The sequence below is a fragment of the Macrotis lagotis genome, chromosome 2, assembly GCF_037893015.1.
Source record: "Macrotis lagotis isolate mMagLag1 chromosome 2, bilby.v1.9.chrom.fasta, whole genome shotgun sequence".
Lineage (NCBI taxonomy): Eukaryota > Metazoa > Chordata > Mammalia > Peramelemorphia > Peramelidae > Macrotis > Macrotis lagotis.
This window is the reverse complement of record NC_133659.1, coordinates 92,570,705-92,579,519: the sequence shown is the minus strand read 5'-3', so window position 1 is coordinate 92,579,519 and position 8,815 is coordinate 92,570,705. Positions and strand designations below refer to the sequence as shown.

Genomic DNA, 8,815 nt, shown 5'->3' with positions numbered 1-8,815 from the left:
AGTATTTAAAGTATTTAGAGACTTTATATATAATTAAATCAAAAGTGACCTTACTTTACTAGTTATCTTAGTTAAGGAGGCTTGTAATATAATATTGTCAGAGGGTGGGAGCATACTTAGAAGGGTTAGACAAAAAAAAAGAAAAGTAAATGATTATTGCCTTAATCCATACCCTAGCTATTATTCAGATACCATGGTTGGGGTGCTAGAAGGAAAAAGGGAGAGAGTATACTTAATATTTTGGTTGGGGATGTTTGTAGGACTGTGGTTGGTGTAGCATAGAGATTGAGAGAGAAAGAATAGATGTTCTGTACATGAAAATAAAATGAACAGAGTTTACTTTGCTTAACACTTTGGCAACTGTTGGGAGAAGGGGTCTTGGGAAGCATATAAATAGTTCTTGATAATATTTGGCTTTGCATAATGCTTTTAGGTCATGAGGATTGTATATCCATGGAGCATACTTGAAAAGGGGATAAGGTATAAATTGATAATATTTTGATGATATTTATGACTCTTGAGAAGTATATCTCTAATGAGAAAGAAGAACAGATAAAAGAGAGTATTTTGACAAAGGAGTTGTAAGTACGAGACAGGGTTAAAACACTAAAAAACACAAAAACAAGCATTATACTAGGAGAAGGATGGGCATTAGTAGATAGAAAATACCAGATGAAGAGGCACAAAATATTATTATAGAAGAGGAAATGAATGGAGGATGGAAAATAAATAGATTTTGCCCTACTAAAAAGATTTGGCCCTACTAAAACGATTTGTCCCTACTAAATAGATCTGACCCAGTGGGAGAATAACATACATTCCAAATTGACTTTAAAAATCTATCTCACTGGAAATTGAGGAAATTCCCATCAATTGTGGAATGGTTAAGCAAGCTATATTACATAAATATTAAGGAATACTATTGTTCATTAGAAACCATAAATGATTGGAATCTAGAGAAGCATGGAATGAATTACAGGATCTGATGCACAGAACCAAGAGAAAAATATACACATTAAGAACAACATTGTCAGATGACCAATCTGGATGGATATAGCTGCTCTTAGATGTTTATAGAGGTACAAAAACTCTTTTAGACAAGCTATGGGCAATTCTATGCCCTCCCAGAGGAAGAAAAAGAAAAAGAAAAAAATATTTCAGAATCTGATGAACACCACATTCACTTAAAAAATAAATCTCTTATGTATTTATTTCTCTTAATCCTAATTCCTCCTACTGAAAATGATTAATCTTTAAACATGCTTACCCAAAATGTGTAAGTGCAATATTAACCTATTTGCTACTGGCAAAGCAATGGGATGAGATGGAGGAAGGAAATTTTGTAATTTAAAAATATGCATATGCAAATGGATGAATGTTGAAAAACCTTTATAACATGTATTTGGAAATAATAATTAAAAAAATCTATTCTACTTGTCAGGTAAAGAGGAGAAAGGGGAAAGAAAGGGGAAGAAGGGACTGAATAAACAAAGGCCAGGTAAAAGTGAAACTAAAGTTAAAGGTAAATTTAAAAGAAAAGTTCAACGGGAAAGAGAGCAAAATATTGGTGAGGTGGTATAAGTGCAAAGGAAAAAGAATAAACAGGAAATGATAGCTTGGAGGGAAATACTAAATTAGCAGTCTTAACTGTAAATTTGAATGGGATGAACTCCTCCATAAAACAGAAGCTGAATCAATTAAAAACCAGAAAGTTAGTACATGCTATTTAAAAGAAACAGATATGAAGTAGACAGCTAAAATTGGGTAAAGATAAAGGGCTGGAACAAAATCTATTGTGCTTCAGTGAATATAAAAAACATCATGAGTAGTGATACTAATCTCAAACAAAGTAGAGGCAAAAATAGATCTCATTAAGAAGAATAAGGAAAGAAACTACATCTTTTAACACAGTCAATGAAGATATATCATTATTAAGCATATATTCACCTAGTGGTATTCACCTAGTGAATATAGCATCCAAATTCTTCTAGAATTAACTGAATTAATTACAAGGAGACATAGCAAAATTTTAATCAGGAAACTCAATTTCCCTCTGGCAGAAGTAGATAAATCTAACCAAAAATAAAATAAAAAAGGAAGTTATGAAGAAGAATAAAATCTTAGAAAGCTTGGGTATGATAGATACTTGGACAATATTGAAGGGGATATAGCAGAATATGCTGTTTTCTCAGAAGTAAACAATTGGAAAAACATCAATTGTTCACGGTTAGGTGGAGCTAATATAATCAACATGACAATTCTGCTCAAATTAAATTATTTAGTCAGTGCCATGCCAATCAAACTACCAAATAACTAATTTACAGAGCTAGAATAATTAATAACAAAATTCATCTGGAAGAGTGAATTCAATTACCTGGCCATTAGACTCAGTGCTACCATCTCCAACCCCCCTCTCTCCCCCAGCCCTGGCCCTGTCCACTGCCACTCCTCTCAGCCCATCCTGACCTGGTTCCTGGGAAGATGAATTTTGTTTACAAGAAGTAACACCCTTTGGAGAAGCACCACATTGAAGGTTAGAACATCAGAAAAAGTAGCCCAATCAGATCCCATGATTGTGCAGAAGGCTCCTAAGGCCTGCATAGATGACCTAGACAAGAAGAAATATGTGGCAACTATACCAAAAACGACTATATATTTGTACATAAAAATGTTACACTCAAATGCAGAAAGGCAGAGATAATAAATTCATACTTTTCAGATCATGATACAATAAAATTATATGTAAATAAAGGTTCAAGGAAAGTTGAATCAAAAATTAATTGAAAGCTAAATTATTTAATTTACAGAATGAATATATCAAAGAAATCATAGTTATTGGCAATAATTTCATCCAAGAAAATGATGACAATGAAACATCATGCCAAAATTTATGACATGTAGTCAAAGTGGCTTCTTATAGGAAATTTTATATTTCTAAATGCTTACATGAATAAAATAGAGAAAAAGGAGACTAATGAACAGGGTATACAGCTAAAAAGGCAAGAAAAAGAGCAATAAAAAATCCCAAATTAAATCCCAAATTTGATACCAAATTAGAAATTCTGAAAATCAAAAGAGAGATTAAAAATTGAAAACAAGAAAACTATTGATCTAATAAAAAAAGCTGTGTTGATTTTATGGAAAAATGGAATAGATAATCTTTCTGTTATTCTGATTTAAAAAAAGAAACAAAATCAAATTACCAGTATCAAAAATGAAAAGGGTGAACTCACCACAAATGAGGAGGAAATTAAAGAGATAATTTGGAGCAATTTTTTGAAATTACATGCCAATAAATTTGACAATCTGAGTGAAATGGATGAATATTTGCAAAAATAAAAACTACCCAGATTAACAGAAGAGGAAATAAAATACATAAATAAACCCATTTCAGAAAAAAAAGTAATTGCAGAAACCATCAATAAACTCCCTAAGCAAATCTCTCCAAGTCCAGATGGATTTAAAGCTGACATCCACCAAATATTTAAGGAACAATTAATTCGAATTCTACAAAATCTATTATAAAAAAAGAAGTTTTGCCAAATTATTTTGATTACATCGATTTGGTGCTGATTACTAAGCCAAGAAGACTAAAAACAGACAAATAGAATTATAGATCAATCTTCCTAATGAACATTGATGCAAAAGTCTTAAAATAAAATTTTAGCAAGGACCTTACTGGGATAATTCACCATCATCAGATAGAATTATACCAAGCAGTCAGGCATGATTCAAAATTAGGAAAACATGCTACAAAATTGAACATATCAGTAACAAAAGCAAGATAAATCATTTGATTAACTCAATAGATGCTGAAAAAGCCTTTGACAAAATATAACCTCCATTCCTATTAAAAACCTGGGAAGTATAAGAATAAATGCAGTTTTCCTTAAAATAAGAAGCATCTATCTAAAATGAACAATAAATATTTTATGTAATGGGGATAAACTGCAAGACTTTCCAATAAGATCAGGAGTGAAACAAGGATGCCAATTATTACCATAACTATTCAATATTATATTATAAATATTAGCTTTAGGGGTCAGGTATATGGCAAAATGAATAGACCACCAGCCCTGGAGTCAGGAGCACATGAGTTCACATCCAGCCTCAGACACTTGATACTTAAACTACCTGTGTGACTTTGGGCAAATTACTCAACCTCTTAGCCTTGCAAAAGCCAAAAAAAGCTACCTTTATCAATAAGAGAAGGAAAAAAAAATGAAAGAATTAAAATAGACAATGAGGGGTCAAAAACCTTTCATTCTTTGCAAATGATTGTATGATGGCATACTTAGATAACTCTGGAAAATCAACTAAGAAACTATATGAAACAATTACCAAATATATCAACATAGTAGGATATACTTTAAATCCAAATAAATCATCAACATTTCTCTCTGAAAAAGACATAGAAATACAAGTTCCATTTAAAGCAATTGCACACAACATAAAATACTTGGAAATCTACCTCTTAAGATTAACTCAGAAACTCTATGAGCAGAATTACAAAACACCTTGCACACAAATAAAGTCATTTCTAAATAACTGGAAAAACATCAATTGCTTACAGTTTAGGTGGAGCTAATATAATTAAAATGACAATTATACTCAAATTAAATTACTTAGTCAGTGCTACACCAAACTACCAAACAACTATTTTACAGAGCTAGAATAATTAGTAACAAAATTCCTCTGGAACACTGAGTTCAATCACCCTGGCCACTAGACTACAAGAAGTAGCACCCTTTGGAGAAGCACCACTCTGAAAGTTAGAAGATCAGGAAAAGTAGCCCAACCATGTCCAGTGATTGTGCAGAAGGCTCCTAAGACCAGGACAAGTAATTTGATTTCACAGTTGGTCAGTCCTACTTCTTGTTCTGAACCAAATTCACCTACAAGGTGATGATGCCCTATTTTTCTTTGTCAACAATGTCACCAGAGTCATCAGGAATATCATGAAGAAGACGTCTTTCTATACATTTCCTACAGAGAGAAAGTTGTCTATGGTCTATGAAGTTGTCTGTTACCCCACTAAGTTTATGTGTGTGGGGAGAGTGGGTTGCCACCCCATTTTTCTCAGTTTCTTCACCCTACTAGAAGACTATCACTTCTTGTCAGGACCTGCAGTTTGCAGTGGTTATAATTCTTTCTCTCAGCCCATTCTGACTGGAGTTGAAGAGGGCACAGGTAGAGGAGATCCCCAATGTCGCTATTTTGTTTCTTCGTTGGACCTAAGACTTTTTCTACCCCTTCTTCTCTTCCATTTTCCCCTTCTACAATCTCTTCTTGGCTACCAAATTTCTTTTCTTTTTCTCTCATTCACTGATTGTTTCAGTTTCTGTTCCTATCCAGATGCCTGAAAGGAGTTGGATTCCTACATTTCCTTCTGTCTCTTCCATTCCCAAATGGGTAGAAATGGGCTGGGGATGGAGAACATCAATAAAGAAATCATCAAATTAAAAAAAAAATCTAAAAGATAAAAAGAAAACAAATCACTGGAAAATACAATTGGACAAATACAAAATGAGAACAACTATCATCTTCAATTGGGCAAATGCAAAAAAGAAAATGATTTTTTCAAAACTAGACTTGGATAAATGGAATGGAAAACTTCAAAAACAGAATTGAACAACTGGAAAAGGAGTAGCAAAAGATAAATAAAGAAAAATATTCTCTTAAAAAAAAAGGATGGAATTGGTGGAAACTAATGATTTCGTGAGACAACAAGATTGCTTTAAACAAACCCAAAAGATCCAAAAAATAGGAAAAAAATGTAAAACTACATCAGCAAAACCACTGACCTTGAGAACAGATCAATATGAGATAACCTGAGAATTATTGGTCTTCCCCCCAAAAAAATTGAAGAGAAAAACAGCCTGGACTTTTATTTCAGGATTTAGTGATGGAAAACTGCCCTGACATCATGGAAACAGAGGGAAAAATAGCTATTGAAAGAATACATCAATCCCCTCTGGAAAGAGATCCTAAAATGAAAACACCAAGGAATGTTGTGGCCTAATTTCAGAACTATCAGATAAAAGAAGAAATCCTCCAAGCAGCCAGAAAGAAAAAATTTTAAATACCACGGAGCCACAGTACGGATTAAACTGGACCTGGCCACAGCAACATTAGGAGGATCAAAGGATCTGGTATGAGAAATTCTGAAAAGCCAGGGAGCTTGGAATACACCTAAGAATCCACTATCTGGCAAAGCTGAGCCTTCTCTTCCAGGGAAAAAGATGGACATTTAATGAAATGGGAGACATCCAATACTGACTGATGAAAAGACCAAAGCTAAATAGAAAATCTGGACATCAAACAGGAGGCTCAAGACACCAGATGAAAAGGTTAAAAAAATACTGCTATCCTATAAGATGAAAGTGGCTATATACCCACTTGGGTGAAAGAGTCTTATAACTCTTGAGAATTGTAACTCTATTAGAGAGAACATACATAGCCATAAGTAATGAACACTCATAACTTTTATGTGACTCATATAGCATTATTTATAAACAATACCTTCATAAAAAGGGGGACAGTAAAGAGAAGGGAGGATGGAGGGAGATTGAATGGGGGTAAATCTCATTATGTCAAGAGGTGCAAAACACCTGGGAGAAGAAGGGAGGAGGTGAAAGCTACTTGAATCTTCATCTCACCATATATGGTTTAACGTTAACATAGACACAATTAGTTAAGTTAAGAAACTTATCTTACCTTTCAAGCATTTAAAGGGGAGAAAGCGGGCAGGAAGAGGGAGAAAAAGCAGAATTAAGAGAAGAAAGAGAAGAATGGTAAAAGGAAAGGGGAAAGAAAGGGGAAAGAAAGTGGAGGGGGGTTGATATGAGGGCAAACATACTGAAGGTGGCATTATTCAGAAACAAAACATTGGGGAACATGGATAAAGGAAAAGAGGGGGGGAAACATAAACAGAAGGAAGATTGTATGGAGGGCAATAAAGAATGTGAATGGTATTTACTCTCCCTTGAAACATAACTGCATAGCAGGGTGCATTAAAAACCAGAATCCTACAATATGCTGCTTACAAGGAACTCATTTGAAGCAGAGAGATACATACAAAATATAGGTAAAAGCTTCGAGCAAAATATATTTTACTTCAGCTGAAGTGAAAAAAGCTAGGGTAGTAATCCTTAATCTCAGACAAAGCAGCTGGAAAATAGCATTAGAAGAGATAAGGAAGGAAACTTTATCCTCATAAAAGTAAGCATAGACAATAAAATAATTTAGTATAAAATATGCATGCTCTCAATGGGATAGCATCTAAATTCTTAGAGAAGAAGCTGAAAGAACTACAGTAAGACATAGACAGAAAAACTCTACTTGTGGGAAACTCCAACTTCCCACTCTCAGAATTTAGACAAATCTAATCATAAAATAAACAAGAAAAAAGTTAAGGAGGTAAATCGATTGTTAGAAAAACTAGATAGGATAGACCTATGGAGGAAATTGAATGGGGATAGAAAGGAATATACTTTTTTTTCCCTCTGGAACATGACACTTACACAAAATTTGTCCATGTACTAGGACATAAAAACCTAATGATCAAATGCAGAAAGGCAGAAATAGTGAATATATCTTTCTCAGATCATAATGTAATAAAAATCATATGCAATACTGGGCCAGGGAGATAGAGAGCCAGAACCTATTGGGAACTAAATAAGCTCATTTTAAAGAATGAGTGGATCAAGCAACAAATTATAGAATTAATTAGTTCATCCTAGATAATGGCAATAATGAAAAAAAGCATACTAAAACCTATGGGATACACTCAAGGTGGCTATCAGGGATATATTATATGTTTAAATGGTTATATAAATAAATTGGAGAAAGAGGAAATAAATAAACTAAATATACAAGTAAAAAAATTAAAGATTAAATTTAAGACTCCCCAATAAAGTACCAAATTAGAAATTCTAAAAATTAAAGGAGAAATTGATAAAATTGAAAGAAAGAAAACTATTGAACAAATAAATAAAACCAAGACCTAGTTTTATTAAAAAAAAGTCAATACAGCTGATAAACCCCTGGTAAATTTTATAACAACAAAAAAAGAAGAAAACCAAATTGCTAGTGTCATCAATGAAAAAAGTTGAACTCACCACCAATGAGGAGGAAATTAAAGTAATAATTCAGAATTGTTTTGCCCAACTATACGCAAATAAATTTGATAATATAAGTGAAACTGATGAACTTAATAAAAAATAAGTTGCCCCATTTAAATGAAGAAGAAATTAAATACTTAAACAACCCTATCTTAGAAAAAGAAGTTCAACAAGCCATTATTGAACTTGCTAAGAAAAAAATCTCCAGGGCCAGATTGATTCACAAGTGAATTCTATCAATTTAAGGAACAATTGGTTTCAATTCTATATAAAGTCTTTGGAAAAATAGGGGAAGATGGAACTTTGCCAAATTAATTCTATGATACGAACATGTGCTGATACCTAAACCAGGAAGAGTTAAAACACAGAAAGAAAATGATAGACCGATCTCCCTGATGAATATAGATGCAAAAATTTTAAATAAAATCTTAGCAAAATGATTACAACAAGTTATGACTAGACTAATGCATTATGATGAAGCAGGATTTACCCCAGGAATGCTGGGTTGGTTCAATATTAGGAAAACTGTCAGTATAATTAATTTTATCATTAACATATCTATCAGAAATCATATGATCATATCAATAGAAGCTGAAAATTTTTTGACAAAATACAGCACCCATTCCTATTAAAACCACTAGACAGTGTAGGAATAAATGGACTGTTCCTTAGAATAATAAGTAGCATCTGAA

General features: G+C 33.0%; 1 pseudogene; it reads left to right on the top strand.

Moving 5' to 3' along the window:
* The first annotated feature begins 2,481 nt into the window (after window positions 1-2,481).
* Window positions 2,482-5,017, top strand: LOC141511913 (gamma-aminobutyric acid receptor-associated protein-like; annotated as a pseudogene).
* The last annotated feature ends 3,798 nt before the right edge of the window (window positions 5,018-8,815 follow it).